The sequence below is a fragment of the Desmodus rotundus genome, chromosome 5, assembly GCF_022682495.2.
Source record: "Desmodus rotundus isolate HL8 chromosome 5, HLdesRot8A.1, whole genome shotgun sequence".
Taxonomy (NCBI): domain Eukaryota; kingdom Metazoa; phylum Chordata; class Mammalia; order Chiroptera; family Phyllostomidae; genus Desmodus; species Desmodus rotundus.
In genome coordinates, this window is record NC_071391.1 from 87,561,285 (window position 1) to 87,576,898 (window position 15,614).

The window sequence follows — 15,614 nt, forward strand, 5'->3', positions numbered from 1 at the left end:
CACCTGGTAGTATAATGAGTGAGGACAGACATAATGGGGTTGACTCGCACTCACTTGGGCAAGATCCTTAACCTCTCTGAACCTGTTTCCTCAATTCTCAGGTAGAGATCAAATAGCATCCACCTCAGAGAGTTAGTAAGGATTTAGCACAGTGCCTGATCAGCTGTGGTTATCTGCTTTTTACTCTTTTTCTAACATATGGTGTCTTTCTATCCCCCCCTCCTCCCCGTTGATCTGCTTGTTTCCCAAACAAGCTGCAGTCCCTTCAATATAGTAGGACCAGTCTGAGAGACACAGATGAGGCTGGGGCTGAGACTTCATCTGTAATCTTCCCTGGATCAGAAAGAGAATTTATTCCAGGAGAGGAACCACAGTAAAACCATACATGTGAACATATGCCTTGCCTTTCAGGCAAGGTTTAGGAGAAAGGCTTATGGGGGGTGGAGAGACTGAGGCTGGGCTATACGGACAGCTCTGGGAAGGCTGAGGTGAAGTGAGCTGGGAGGGAAGTGGCCAGCATGCAGGCACCAAAGGCACCACCCTCAGGGAGCAGCAGAGGGTGAGGGTTAGCCCCTAGCCATGGCCTAAGGGTCAGTTCAGCCCCCAGTGGACACTTATGGAGTGGCCTCCCATGCCAGGCAGATGTCAGAGTGGAAGGACAGGTTTCCACTTGTGCCTGGTTGTAGGCCTCGCATAGGTGGAGAGTCATCAGGCACCTGGAGAGGCTGCACTGATGGAAAGGTGTCATGGCCTCAGCTTCCTGGGAAGAGGGAGGAATGAGGATTGGCCTCTGAAGTCATAGGCATGGGTGAATGCACAGCCACTTACTAGTCATGTGACCTAGAAATCATACAATCTCTCTGAACCTCCATTTCCTCATCTCTAAAGTGGTAATAACAATATAGGCCCCACTGGGTTACTGTGGAAATTAAATTTAGAGATAATAGGTAAGAAGGCACTTACAAGGTGCTCTCTGATGCTGGATGTTATTATTGACACAGGCTCCCACAGTCACCCCTCTGGATGGTAGGTCTACCCTTGTCTCCCTACCCACACTGTCACAGAGGACCCACTATCACCGGGGACAGCAGGAAGACAAACACACTCCAACACAGTCTGGCAACATAGTCCAGCTGAGTCACTAATAGGTCTTCCATCTCTGAGCCTGTTTTTCCTTTATACCCAAGATATTGAGTCAAAGTTCAATTTAGCAGTTTTGTGAGTACAATGACTTTGTGTTGGTAGCTTGAAATCAGCCATGCTGGGAGTCTTTACACCACAGAGATCAGTAAACACTACAAATCAGGGTACCACTGTTTGGGCAGGCATCCCAGATTCTCCTTCCAGAGGCTGGCCAGGAATGCAACAGCTGTCCCAAACACATTGCCCAGCATATTCAGCATTCATCTGTTTCCCAGAGACTCTCCCCTGATGAATAGGAATTCACACCTGGCCAGCAGCAGGCCCACAACCCTACGTTCACCCTCTGCCTGGTGGATCTCTGGTGCAGGTAGGGGAGGGAAGGAGGGCAGTTCATGTGCTTGCCAATTACAGGAACAAGGCTCTGGGCCCACCTGGCCTGAATATTACATGAGGCCCTTCCTCACCATTGTTCCTGCTCTCCCACCTCTCCCATTCAACACCAAGGCCAGAGGGGAGCTTGCCAAGTTTCAGCATCTCACCTGCTTTATAACTGAAAGGTACCATCATTCAGACCCCTGTCCTCTCTTTTATGTCCCCCCCAAAACCCCTACGCTAGAAGTTGGGCTCAAGGAATATCACCCACATAGACTATTAACATGCCTGGTGCTTCCTGGACCTGAGCCACACCCACATCTCATAACCTGGAAGGCAAACTAGTCTGCAGGTGAAGGGGCATAAATAGGGAGATGCATGGAGGGCTGCTCGGGGATGGAGGACGAGCCTGGTCTCTGCCCCCCATTCACCCCCCTTCTGTGTTCATGGCTTATCATTCTTGCTGCTCTTTTCTGAATAAAGCATAGGACATACTCTCACTCCCTGTTGTGGCTGAATTGTGTCCCCTAAAAATGTTCTGTAAATGTCCCAGCCCCTAGTACCTCAGAAGGTGACACTATTTGGAGATAAGGTCTTTACATAGGTAAACAAGTTAAAATACCATCAGTAGGGAGGACCTTAATCCAATAGGACAGATGTCTTATAAAAAGGGAAAATTTGGACACCAAGACAGAGATACTTTAAGGGAGAACCATGTAAGACACAGGGGGAAGATGACAACAGGCCTAAAAAGCATGCTTCGTTCACGGCCCTCAGAAGCACCCAGCCCTGCCAACACCTTCATTTTGGACTTTCAGCCTCCAGAACTGTGAGACAGTAAATTTCTGTTGTCTAAGCCACCCAGTCTGTGGTGCTGTGAGATACAGCAGCCCTGGGAAACTAACGCATTCCCTCTCTCGGAAAGAAAAGCGACAGAAAACTCTTGTGGGTATTTTGGTTTCACTCTTTCCAAGCATATTCACTCTCAATTTTTTCAACGGATAATTACATCACATGACTCCTTGGGCCCAAAAGGTGCTACTCATCCCATTTGACAGATGAGGAAACTAAGGTCCAGAGGCAGGGAGCTTACCATAAGGCCCACACAGTTAACCACCAAGCCAAGACTAAAGCCAAGACCTCCTCACTAACAATCCAAAGGACTTTCCAATATCAGGCCAAACTTCTCTTCCTAAATTCATACAGAATTCCGTAAGGCCTTAGGTTTAGAGGACCGGGGGCACCTCCCTTCACCAGGGAAGACCTTTCTGACAGTGGTGGTCCACTGTGCATGCACTATGGAATCACCCAGGCAGGTTTTCATCAGCCTGAGGCCCAGGCCCCACCAAGTGAATGAGAACCTCTGGGAGTGGGGCTCAGGCAGCAGTTTTTCACAGCAAACTAATGTGATTCTAATGTGCAGCTGGGTGGACAGCCATGAGCTAGCGGGTTGCAAAGTGGGTCTGTGACCAGGCACCACTGGCTCACAGTGCCAGCAACCTACAATGTGGCACAGGGGGTGGAGGCCCAAGTGCCCCCATTCCATCCCAGAGGGACCCTTTGGGTGCCCAGAAGGCAACCACATTTCAGGAAATGTGAGGCATAATTTAAGGTACAAATTGGTGCTCACTCATTCTCAATGGTGCTCACTGTAAAGGCCTAGAAAATGTCAGAGTTGGGGAAGTTTTCCAATTTTTTTCAGTAAAGATTTTATTTATTTATTTTTAGAGAGCGGGGAAAACAGAGAGAGAGGGAGAGAAACATCAATGTGAGAGAAACATTGATCTGTTGCCTCTTGCACGTGCCCTCACAGGGGACCGAACCCACAACCCAGGCACACGCACTGACCAGGAATCGAACTGGCAACCTTTTACTTTGCAGATGACATCCAACCAAGTCACACCATTCAGGTCAGTTTTTCCTTTTTTTTTTTACTTTATTGAGGGGAGAGGGGAGGGTGGTCTTTAAAATATTAATGAAAGGAAAAAGTCATGTCTTTGCTTTAAATGTGGGTCTTTACTCTTCTATCTAAATCAAATGTAATTGCTTATCACAAAAATGAAAGAGCCGCACTGAAGCACTTACTATATGCTGAGCACATGTTGAGTGACCCTTACAGTGTTTACTCTTACAAAACCCTATGATGTAGGTATTACATCCCCATTTTATAGATGGGGCAACTGAGGCTTGGAAATGTCATTTAACCTGCCCAAGATCACCCAGTAATTAGGTGACGTGGCTAAGATTCCACCCAAGCAGTCTGGTACCAAGGCCCGTGACACTGGCAACCAGCTATGTGGTCTTCTACAAAGCCTTTTAATGTTCACAAAGCTTTTTTTGTAAAAGGCACTAAAACAAGTATCGTAGATATTAAATGTTCAAACAAAATGCCTTTTCCCTATAGCTTCAAAATTTCCAGAGATTTTTCTTCCTTAACTTGGGATTAAAGAGCCCAGGCACTAGTAGGCCTTGACTCAGGATATAGAACGGGCACCCCATTCCTAGCACAGGGAACCCCAGCAGGGGCTCCAGCGGTGGCAGCCCTCATCTGCATTTCCCATCCCAGCCTGGGCCACTCCATTCTTGATCAAAATATGGGCTGGGACTGCCCTCTAGTGGCCATAATGATAATTGCACCAACACATCCACACCCACCTAGGCCAGGTGCACAGCCCTTAGCCCCAAGTTAAGTGGGAAAACTGTCCCTGATGGGCACACTTACTCTGACAGCACCAGACCCCTGAACATCAAAGACTTTACCCAAGCACAGGAGCTAGAAGACCTGGATGCTACAGCCCCAACAGTTCAAACCACTCTAGACTCCCACTCACCCTCTTCACTTCATCTTGAAAGTCGGGAGGGAGGCTCCCCTGGCAGGCAAGATTCTGGCCCATGGGCCAGAATGACTGGACCCTGTGTGAGTGTCCACAGCAGTCCCCAAACTTGGCCTATGCCCCACCTCCAACACTCACCTACTCCTGTCCTCAGGCAAACACCCGCTCATTGAAATTCTGCCCTTCCAAAGCACTTCCTTCTCCAGGAAGCCTTCTCTGAGCCCTCCCTCCACCACACTCCCCTCAGCTGACAGCCTCCCCCATCCTCATTTTCTGCAGTGAACACTATGGGGGCCTCTGCAAGCCCAGCATGCTTTTCAGGACCACTATTCTTCCCTCCTCCCCAGCTGTCCCTGCTCTAGACCAGAAGCCCCCAAGGGCAGGGATGGAGTCATATATGTCTGGAACCCACCTGCGGAGTGTCACCCAGGCCTGGGCACAGGCGCCTACTCCGTTGGCTACACCAAGTCCACCTGAAGACTCAGCCCAGGCAAACTGGGAAGCCAGAGCAACACCTGCTTGTAGCAAGGCTTACTCTGCTCCTCTCCTGTCCTCTCCAGGATGCAGTGCACCCCCAGAGGCTGGCCAGGGGAGGGAAAGGAAGGTCCCCAGGAATGCACACTGTGATGCTGGAGAAGCTGCTGTGGACAGAAACTCCTGTGGGGGGAGGGCTGGCTCTCAGGGGACAGCAGCCTCAGCCTCTACAGACTTTCTCTCTGTACTGAGATGGTAGAAGGCTGCACCTCAAAGGGGAAGACAGTTTCCCCGAGAGTTCTCCTCAGGTCTGAGGAGCAGGAGCAGTGGAAATCCACAGCCAGCCAGCCCTGGCTCAGCCCACCTCAGAATCAGGCTGACTCCCAGCATGTGGAACCTTCCCTGGCTGGCCAGAGGGTACCTCAGAGTCATCACACCCAGTCCTCACCTCTCATCCCACCCCAAGGCCTGAGTGCATTAGCAGCTTTCAGGATATCAGGAGCAATTCCAAATGCTCCATTTATATTCCCAAGTAGAAGACTTGTTAATATGAACTCTGCCTCTAGGGAAATGGGAACACGCTGGGTTAATGATAAGTCACAATCCAGCAGCCAGGCTGAGAGCACTAATATTCACTAACATCTCATTTATCAGGGCCACCCACACCAGCCACTGGGCCTCAGCCATTTTAGGGGCCACGGGTTGGCCCCGAGGTGCCCCTTGGTCTCCAAGAAGCTCTGGGATAATGGGAGGCGGCAGAGCAGTCAGCCCTGCCAGCAGGCCAGGGGGGATCCAGCACCAAAGGGGAAGGGGGGCACCCACCCCTAGCACCACAAAGTAGATGTGGATGAGGCCCAAACGTTCCTTGGAACAAACCCCACTCCTGATTCTGGTGAAAGAACCAAAGGCCCAGATGGCCACCGGGTTGACCTTGGGCTGCACCCATCCTCTGCCTAAGGAAAGATGTCCACAATCAGTCCTTTGGGCCAAAGGGGGCCAAGACAGCTCCTGTTCAAGTTCTGGCCTGGAGAATGGGTGCAAGCTCTCCACACACACTCACACACTCTCACACAAGTCACAGGCACACATCACAACCCAGATATATGGCAGGTGCAGCCAGCCTGGTGGGATACTGCTGAGTAGTGGGCTTCGTACCCAGTCCCCTGCACGGTAGGTGCACAGTTTGAATAATGGCGGGCGCGGGATGCACCCGAATCCTGATAAGGGAGAATAATAACTTGTCAAAGATATATATGATATGTGTTTGCTTTCCCGACGGAATATCTATGAGGCTAATTCATCAAGCCAGCAGGCTGGCTGGATACCCAAGCAGGGAAGAGAGAAGGAGCACATGACAGGGTAGCTCCCAAATCATTCAGGGTGGGACAGGAAGTGTGGCCTGCCCAGGCTGGACTCATCCCAGGGATCCAGAAAGCCCTGAAACTGGCCAGGTCCACCAGGGCCCCCAGGGCCCTAATGCTAGCGGTGCATGTTTGGGACTGTAGTCCACAGACACCCCACCTACTTGGGAAGTCTACTATTCTCTCCTGTGCGCCTTCTCTCTTCCCGTTCTTCCTTTCTTCCTACTATACAGTCTGTATAAAGCCTCTGGTCTGAGAAGTTGAAAGATGATTAGGAAATGTCTCCCTTTTTCAAGAGAAGATAAACAGAAATAGGCAGAACAAACTAAGAGGGTGGATTGCTCTCCTGCTCTGCGCCCTCCTCTCCTCCCACCCCTTCCCTGTCCCGCACTCTTCCACATACCCTCCAAACTTCCTAAACTCTGGTAGGAGGAAGGGGAAAAAAGAAGGCAAGAGGGCCTGCTCCCTTTACCCAGGTCATTTCAAGAACTCTGAGGCCAAAAGACCCACCTGGAAATACATGGTGCTCTCCCCAGGAAGCTCCCCCTACCCCCGCCACAGTGGGGACCCATCTACTGATAGGTGAAAACCCTTTCATGTGTCTACACTTTCATGATCACCAGCTGGGGGACTAGAACATCCTTTCTAATCCTATCTCTCCCTTCCTCCTCTCTCTGTCACAGTAATAAAAAAAAAAATTGATTAGTGCACATAATCCCAGGCTTCCCCCAGAGCCTCTCTGGAGGTCTCCCTGTCCCTCAGCACCCACATCCTGAGCCCCACCCAGCCAGTCTGCATGCCTCCAGAGACCAATCTCCAGAAGGGGAACCCCAGAATTCAAGGTCTTATAGGAAGTGCCCCCAGTATGCCTCTACCCATGCCCTGTGGGACATCTTCCCTGGCTCCCTCTTAGATTGTCACCTGGCACCTGACTCACCATTACTGTTTTGCCAACTTCCCAGTGAAGTCAACTCCCTCACCTGGTAGCTCCAGGTGACATGCAGTTCCACCTGTACCCGTTTACTCAACAAAGACTAGAATCCCTACTATGCACCAGGACATGTCAATGGGCAGAGCAGACGAGGAGCCCTGTCACTGTAGAGCTTATGTTGTTAAAACACTGAAACACTTCACTCCAGTTGGTGAACAGTTATCACCACCCACTCATCCCTCCTTGCCTGCCCATGGCCCACTAACCAAAGGATTAACTTCCAGCACAACTCAGGGGCATCCAGGACTCTGTCTAGCCCCTGCCTGGCATGTACCCTGGTTAGTAAGGGCTGGTTCCACACTGTTGTTAAATATTGTGACTCTCACCATGAGAGTGCATCTGTAGCCCGTCTTACAGAAGTTAAAGGAGGGCTTGTATGTGCAAGAATCACCATTGCCTGCCTGCCTTCACTCCCTCCTTCCCTCCCTCCCTGTTCCACTCCTTCCTTTCCCCCTTCCTTCCTATTTTCTTTCCTTCTCTTCCTTCCTTCCCACCTGTTGGAGGACTAAGGTCTTCCTCCCAGTACCATTACCCTCTCCTGGGCCCTCAGCTCTGGCCACAGATCTAAGAGACTGCCCACCAGTGCTTCAGCCCTCCCCCCACCCCACCCCCCGAATCCAGGTTCATCCTGACAGTGGCTGGCATCTCTAGGATCCTGAGGGCCAGGAAATACCAAGACCAAGCTCCAAGGGTGCTAGCCCCTCTCCCTCCAATTTGTCCCTAATGGACCAATAGTCTGTTCCCCTCTTTGCTCCTCTGCCCCTCTCCCCAGCACTCAAACTGCACTGTCCACAGAGGGCAAGCCCAGGGCTAGAGACCACTGGCCTGATCCTTCCCAGCGCCTGTGGAAGGGGAGAAGAAAGGGGGGCCATGCCCCTGCCAGTACAGCCTGAAGCTGAAGAGCAATTAACTTGGCGGTTTCAAACAAGGGCAGAGGAAGCAGGAACCACAGGACTGAGTCAGCACATCAGAGAGGTGGGTGCCAAGCAGCTAGCTCAGCTCATTAGCAGGACAGGGCTGAGCCAAAGAAAAACAAGGTGGGGGGTTGGGGGGAGGGGGAATGGGGGCCCCCAGACAAAGATGGGAGGGCCAAGTCAGAGAGATGGCTGTGCAACACACCCCTCCCCTCTACCCGCCACAGCCAGCCTGGATATTGTCCTGGTTGCCAAGGCCCCAGAACTGCTCTCTGGCTCTCATGCCCTGCCGCCACCCCTAGTTAGTAAACATTCTCCATGCACAGGGCTTCCCAGGCAGACGTAGCCAAGGGTCTGGGGCCTATGGAGCAGCACAGGACTGGAGAGGACAAAAAAGGAGAAGGGTCTGGTGGCCTGGGAGACTTCTTGGAGAAGGTAGACTTTTAGTAGCTACAATACATTTAAAACAAGATCTGCATTCCCTTTTTCCAAAAGGGAAATAAAGCCACTGAATCCAGCGACCTGATCAGTACTTTGCCAGGCACCACAGACACTATCCATAGCACTAGGATCCTTCCATCAATCTGCACGATTCCCTCACCTAGGTGGAAGCCAAGGCCGGGCGCTTACATGACTCACCCAAGCTCACACAGAAAATGGCAGAGCTGAGACTGACACTTGGTCCATTGACTCCAGAGCTTGAGTCCTTTCTAACTCAAGTATTTCTGCAGGTAAGATGCAGCTAGGCTGAGAACAGGGGCAGGCATTGTAGCATGAATAAAATGAATTCTAACTTGAGAATGAATAAGGTGAGTTCTACCTACTGGGCTGCCAACCAGGCTGGAAGTGGGGCTGAACATGTATAATGATTAATTTCATGTGTCCACTTGACTGGGCTAAGGGATGCCCAGCTGGTAAAACACTCTTTCTGGGTGTGTCTCTGAGGGTATCTCCCAAAGAGGTTCACATTTGAATCGGCAGAATGAGTAAAGACCATCACCCTCACTGTCAGTGTGCATCGTGCAATCCATTAAGATGTGAATAGAACAAAATAGCAGAGGAAGGGCGAATACAATCTCTCTGCTTGGGCTGGAACGTTCATCTTCTCCTACCCTCAGACACTGGCTCCCCTGTTCTCTGCCTTCTGACTTAGGTTGAATTATACTGACTTTCCCAGGTGTCCAGCAGATCATGGGATTTCTTGGCCTCCATAACTGTGTGAACCAATCCCTGTAATAAATATATCTATCTACCTCCTATCCTTTGTTTCTCTGGGGAACACTGACTAATAGAGAATATATCCACCACCCCGAAGATAGGGCTTCACTCTCAGGGTTACTGACATTGCCCTGTGGATGTGTCACAACTTGAGAGGGTCGCCTAAGCCACCCAGTAAAACATCCTTGCAGACAGGAACGAAGAATTTACCACAGCACCATACTGTACCACATCATCGAGATTGCCATTCTGCTGGCCTTAATTAATTATAGACCCTTGGGAGAGGGCCTATTTCCAAAACACCCTCATTCCCTCTAGTTCTGATGCTATTGCTGTTTTCTGAGCAAGGACAGTTTAGGAGTAAGGCTTAGGGACCACAGGCTATGGGTAAGGCCAGAGACAGTCAAGAAGTGGGCAAAATCTGGAGTCAGCCAAACCACAGCCACGTTGGCCATGAGATGCAGGCTCCTGGGTGGATGAATGATCAGGAACAGGGAGGAAAGGGGTCTGTTGCTCGGCTGACTTCTGGCCTGAGTTTCTTGACAGCACTGACCTGAGCAATCCCCTCCTTCTAGGTCTTCCAACCAGGTGGGGCTGCCCCTGCTGATACCACTGTTTCTTCAGTGTCTGCCCCACTGAGGTTAGAACATTCTAAAAAGAAATTTTACTAGAACACACAGGGCAGATAAATACAAAATCATATAATAGTCAAGAGATCCAAACACATTTGTTGAATGATAAAAGGATTCCACTGCTTTCCAGCAGAGTAAGTTTCTTGGAGATAGGAGCTTTGACTTTTTGGTCACCGCTGTACCCCTGGTGCCTGAGTAGGGCTCCATACACAGTGGAGGCTTAGTACACCTTCGTTGAGTAAGTGGATGAAGGAATCAATGGGTCAAATAAACGTCCTGCTGGGTGCAAAACATGACTCTCCTCTTCACCAGATATTTTATTTTTATTTTTATTTTTTTTAAGAGAGAGGGGAAGGAAGGGACAAAAGGAGAGAAACATCAATGTGTGGTTGCCTCTCATGTGACCCCACTGGGGACCTGGCCTGCAACCCAGGCATGTGCCCTGACTGGGAATCGAACTGGCAACCCTTTGGTTTGCAGCCTGCACTCAATCCACTGAGCTACTCCAGCCAGTGCCCCTTCACCAGAGATCTTGTTTCTCCGTCTCAGCTGCACACAACACTGACCTGACTCCCTACTGCCCTCCGCCTGACTTACAAACAAGCCTCACCATGAACCCACCTGCTTTCCTGCCAGACTCCTCCCTCCCCCCTTCACTCCCACTGCAGTGACCTCATGGACCATGCCACCACCTGCTGCTGCAATGAGCTCATAACTGGCACTTACTAGGCACAGTGCTGACCCTTCTCATTTAATCCTTACATGGTGTACACAAATAATAACACTGCACCCATTTTAGAGATGAAGAAACTGAGTATTAAAGAGGCTCAAGGTCACAAAGCTGGTGCACACAAGAGTTAGGACTCAGACACTTAACTGTTTCCAAAACTCATGCTCTCTACCACTGAGAGTAGTGATGGTAGGCCTCTGACACCACCAGGCTACCTCCCAAGATCCTCACCACCCCCCAAATTCAAGAATATCAACAACATTAAATTTGCCCCAAAGGCATTCATTCTATCCTGATTAACCTGCTGTGCATTCAGCAGATGCATGAATGTCAGGCACCAGACTCTTCCCCCAGAGCCGTCGTGGTCCTTGGGATGAGCAGCATCTTGCCTAGGTTGTGTGGTCGCTGACTGAGCTCTTCCATCTCCCACGCCAGATTCTGAGCATCAGACAGTGTGGGGAAACCCCCCTTGTTTGGTCTTCCCAGCCCCACCAAAGGCAGCCTTCAGTTCCCAGCTTGCTCACAGAGCTCATCTGCCCAAGAGGTCCTACGCTCCAAAAACAATCAAGCACAGGTGAGCGTCCTTCCCAGGGGCTCTCCAGTGTCATCGCTCAAGCACCCTTCAGGGAGAAGGTGGCCTGGAGCCCTAAGACCACACTCTTGCAACATTCAGAACACTTTCCCCACTTCAATGGTGAGAGACACCATCTTCACCAAGACAAAGCCACATGATTTCCTGAGAAAAGTGCCCAGGAAGCACAGGTCAGAGAAGAGCAAGTCATTCCACCTGGAAGGGGCAAACATTCTAAAGTGCAAAGTTCATATGCAATTACTGGTCCATGGGTTTTTACCTGAGCTCCATCAGGAAGGGCTGGAGACTTGTCCCACCTCTGAAGAGATGGAGCCAGGATGTGGACCCAGCTTCTCTAGTCCAAAATACAGGCCCCCATCCCGTAGTACGAGGCACCCAGAGTTACAGGGAAAGGTCAGCATGGGTGCTATGGGCAGGATGGGGTGAGATCAGGCCTGATGGACCACCAAGACATCCTGGCCACTGTTGTCCTAGCCCCACAGACATTTCCAGAGATTGCAGCTTCCATACACAACCCCATGCTGGCAGCTGGCTGACATGGGTCTTTTCTGGATGTGTGTGGAATGGTGGGGATCTCATGCGCCCAGGGGGCTTCAGGGTTTTCATCTGAAGGGTCCTTTCTCACAGCCTAGCCAATATAGAGGCCCAGAATGGGAGCACCCAGATTATCTAGTGGGGCCCACTGTCTTGACCACCAGGGTCCTGGTCCCACATGGTCACCTGCACCCAGGACAGGGGGACTGGCAACAGCACCCCATGCCTTACCTCTCCCTCTCCTGTATCCCTACCCCCAGCTGGCCCTCCCAGCCCAGGCTGGGGAGTTTCTTCTTTTACTGTTCAAAGGGCTGCCCAGGTAATTATGCCATACCTGTCCTTCATGTCCTCTGTCCTCCGGCCACATGGCATCAGCGCTCTTCCCTGACTCCCCCTCACCCTTTGACAGCACTGCGACTTTACTTCTGTCACTTTCTCCTTCCCTGTCTCACTCACTTGAAATCTGGCCCATCTTTTAAGGTTTAGTTCAAAACCTGCCTCCTCCACTGCCCCTGTGGAAGTCTCTGTCCCAGCTCCAAGCTCCCCAGAGTCCCTCCCTGTCCGTGCCCCTTCCAGCATACTCACCATGCTCTGTCATGTGCTGCAGTAACATTTGTACATGATGTTTGCCTAGTGCAGTGCCTGGCAGAAAAAAAGCTCAAAAGTAATTCTTCACTGGATTAGTAAGTTCATGTACTCATCATGCTACAGACAAAAGAAACTATAGCCAGAAGCTGACTGGCTTCCTTAAGGTTCCAGGCGGGTCAGTACTGGAGGCAGCTCCAGAACCCATAAAACGGTGACCCCCCCCTCCACTGTCTTCTCTCCAGAACCCCATACCTAGTCTCATGGCCTGATCAAACCAGGGGCCACAAACACAGGATGGGTGATTTTGTTACTACCAGATATACAGAAGAGTATAAAAATATGTGAGCAGTGAAAAAGGTAATAATCACCTGAGTCTCCACCACAAAGTTAAGATATACAATGTTAGTAGTGCCTTAAAAGACCCAGATCCCTGCACCGTGACCATCCTCCGTGAACCACTGGAATGAACCACTCTCCAACTCTTGTACTAATCATCCCCTTGCTTTGCTTTATGGTTGTGCATCTCCCTGACAATGTATTGCTCTTTGTTTACACAGCTAGGTTTGTGCTTGCAACTCAGTTTTTCTAAACAAAACAGGATCTGTGATCTTTTCAAAGCTTAGCACTGTTATGTTCAAGTTTTCCCAAAGCCGTGAACTCAGAGCAGATGCCTATTATAAAACCAGGCTACAAAAGCATGTACAGAATTCTCCCACCAGGTAGTACCCAAACTCCTAAAAGCCACTTTATTTTAGGCACTGAATTAATGGTGTACAAGTGGCATGCACAGTAATGTGGAATTAGCATATGTCTTAAATCTTTTTTTCAGGAAAGGATTTTTTATGTGTGTGAAAAAAGTCGACTGCTCAGGTCATTTTTTTGATCTCTGTTGTCTGAGAGTGGGGGGCTGCCCTCATGTTCAGAGGCAGAAAAGAGGACCCAGGAGGATATGAGGAGAAGCAGGCTTGGAGGGTCCCTCACACTTCTCCTCTCTTCCCCCTGGCCAGCCCTCACCACAGTGGCTTTGGCCCACAGCTGCCCTCGCCCAGGGACCCAGTGGCAGACAGAAACAGACCTACTTTGGTTTCCATGGCAACCACAGACATCAGAAGGCCAACTGAGTGAGCTGCAGCCAACGAGGCCACTGGTTTGAAGGGTGTTGATATCTCTGTGGACCAGCAAGAAAGAACCACCAGGGACCAGAGGCAACAACTAAGTCAGGAGGAGTCGGAGGAGCTGGGCATACAAAGTGTGCAGGGACATATCTGCAGAGCTTATGCATTTGCAGAGACACACACACACTCATCCAGGACCCTCCCCTACCCATCCACCCACCCAGGCAGAGGAACATGCTGAGAAATGCACATCCACACTCCCCTGTGAACACAAAGACCCATGCTCACAAGCTCAAACACCATTCACACTACATACACACCAGTTTTATACCTTGCCCCACTTTCACACTCAAAAACAGAGTCCTACATAACAGATGCACATTCACACATAATATATAAGATGTACACCTAGAAAGCTCCACGTTCATCCCAATGTGCACATTCTCTACACATACACCCACTGGCACAGACACTGAACATGCACAGAGAGTGCACACTCTACCTTCACCTTGGATACCACAGACCCCCGTGTACAGGGAGAAGTGCATGCCCACACTCACCTGTGCACTCACAGAGACACTCATAGACACACACAGATTAGAACATCCGAACGCTAAAACTCAGAAACTGAAGAGTCCAAGCTTTCTGAAACAACTCAGAAATTAGATTGTGGTTCCATTCAGTGCTGTGGCAGCATCACAAAATCCCAGAAATGACCTTCCTGGCTTGTTGCCTCAAAAATGGTGCCTGCTCTATAGATAAGCCTTTAATTTTTCTCCTTCTGAGTTTATTTACTCAGAGCAGTTCTTCTTTATGTCTTCCATAAATACAAAAGTACAGAAATCCAACAATCCTTGTGTCATTCAGACTTAAAATTGTTGATGATAGACTCACAGGGATGCACACTCCTTTTTAAGCCACCTGTGTGTGTCTCACTCCATGACAAGGCTGGCCCATCCCTGGGCATGCTATGCTTAAGTAGGTTTGCTCGCCACTGTCCCAAAAGGCAAGAAGAGGCCTGCTGGCTCAATGCCTCGAAAGGAGGGATGAACTAGCAAGGCATGGAATATCCTGCTAGGCCAGGACCTGGCAGGGACACCTGCCAACCACTGGCTCCATCCACCTAGGCCCTTGAGAGCCTGAGGTCACAAAGGTAGCTGGGGGTGGAGTATGGGGGTCATTTTGTTGAGACTCTCTTAAAGCACATTTGAAGATTTGTGACATTATTTCAATATTTTCCTAATTTATTTATGTGCGGAAGTTGAAGGATGTATTTACATGTGTATATCTCTATTGTAACAATAACAGCAGCTAATGCTTACTGGAGACAAAAAGGTCAAAAATGTTAAGCTACTGTTATTATTGTAATTTTGGATTGATAAAAAAAATAATGTGGAACTTAAAAATAGGGGGTTGTTGAAATGAGCCTTCTTATTCCATAGTTTTAATTCAATAAGCACTTCTCAATTTTAGCGGTAGCACTGTGTGAACTTTATAAAACAGTTTCACATATACCATCTCATTTGTAACCCTAAACATCTCCCGTGTACCAAGCACCACGCTGAGGGTAATGGGTGGATCATAAATTAATAAGACCCAGACCCAGACCTTGAAGAGCCCACAGTCTAGTGACAAAGGGGCCAGGGGACAACATCAGAACTGCGTAACGTGCGGCCTCTTGTCATGAGGGCCAACACACAGTGCACTAGGCAAAGGGAAGGGAATCACACCTTGACAGGAAGAATCAGGACGGAGTGGAGAATCAAAGAAAGCCATAGGGAAGAAGTCCCACATTTGCTCTGGGCCTGAACGCACAAGTAGGATTAGAGAAGTTGGGTTGCTGTCTGGAAAGGGACAGTAATGTCCAGGTCATGGCGACAGAATCCTGGATGGCCAACCTGTTTAGCAGACTGAGGGCTGGGCAGGAAAGGGGAAGATCGAAGCTGCAAAGGTAGACTAAAGCCAGATTCAGAAAGGCCTTGCACAACAAGCCCAGGAGTTCAGCCCAGGAGAATCAGCTGGTGTGAGAACAAGTGGAACCTGTGTGCAGGAGGAACACCTCAAGTAGCTGGGTGGCAGACACTGATATGGGGTACGCCTAGGAGCCTCAGGGCCA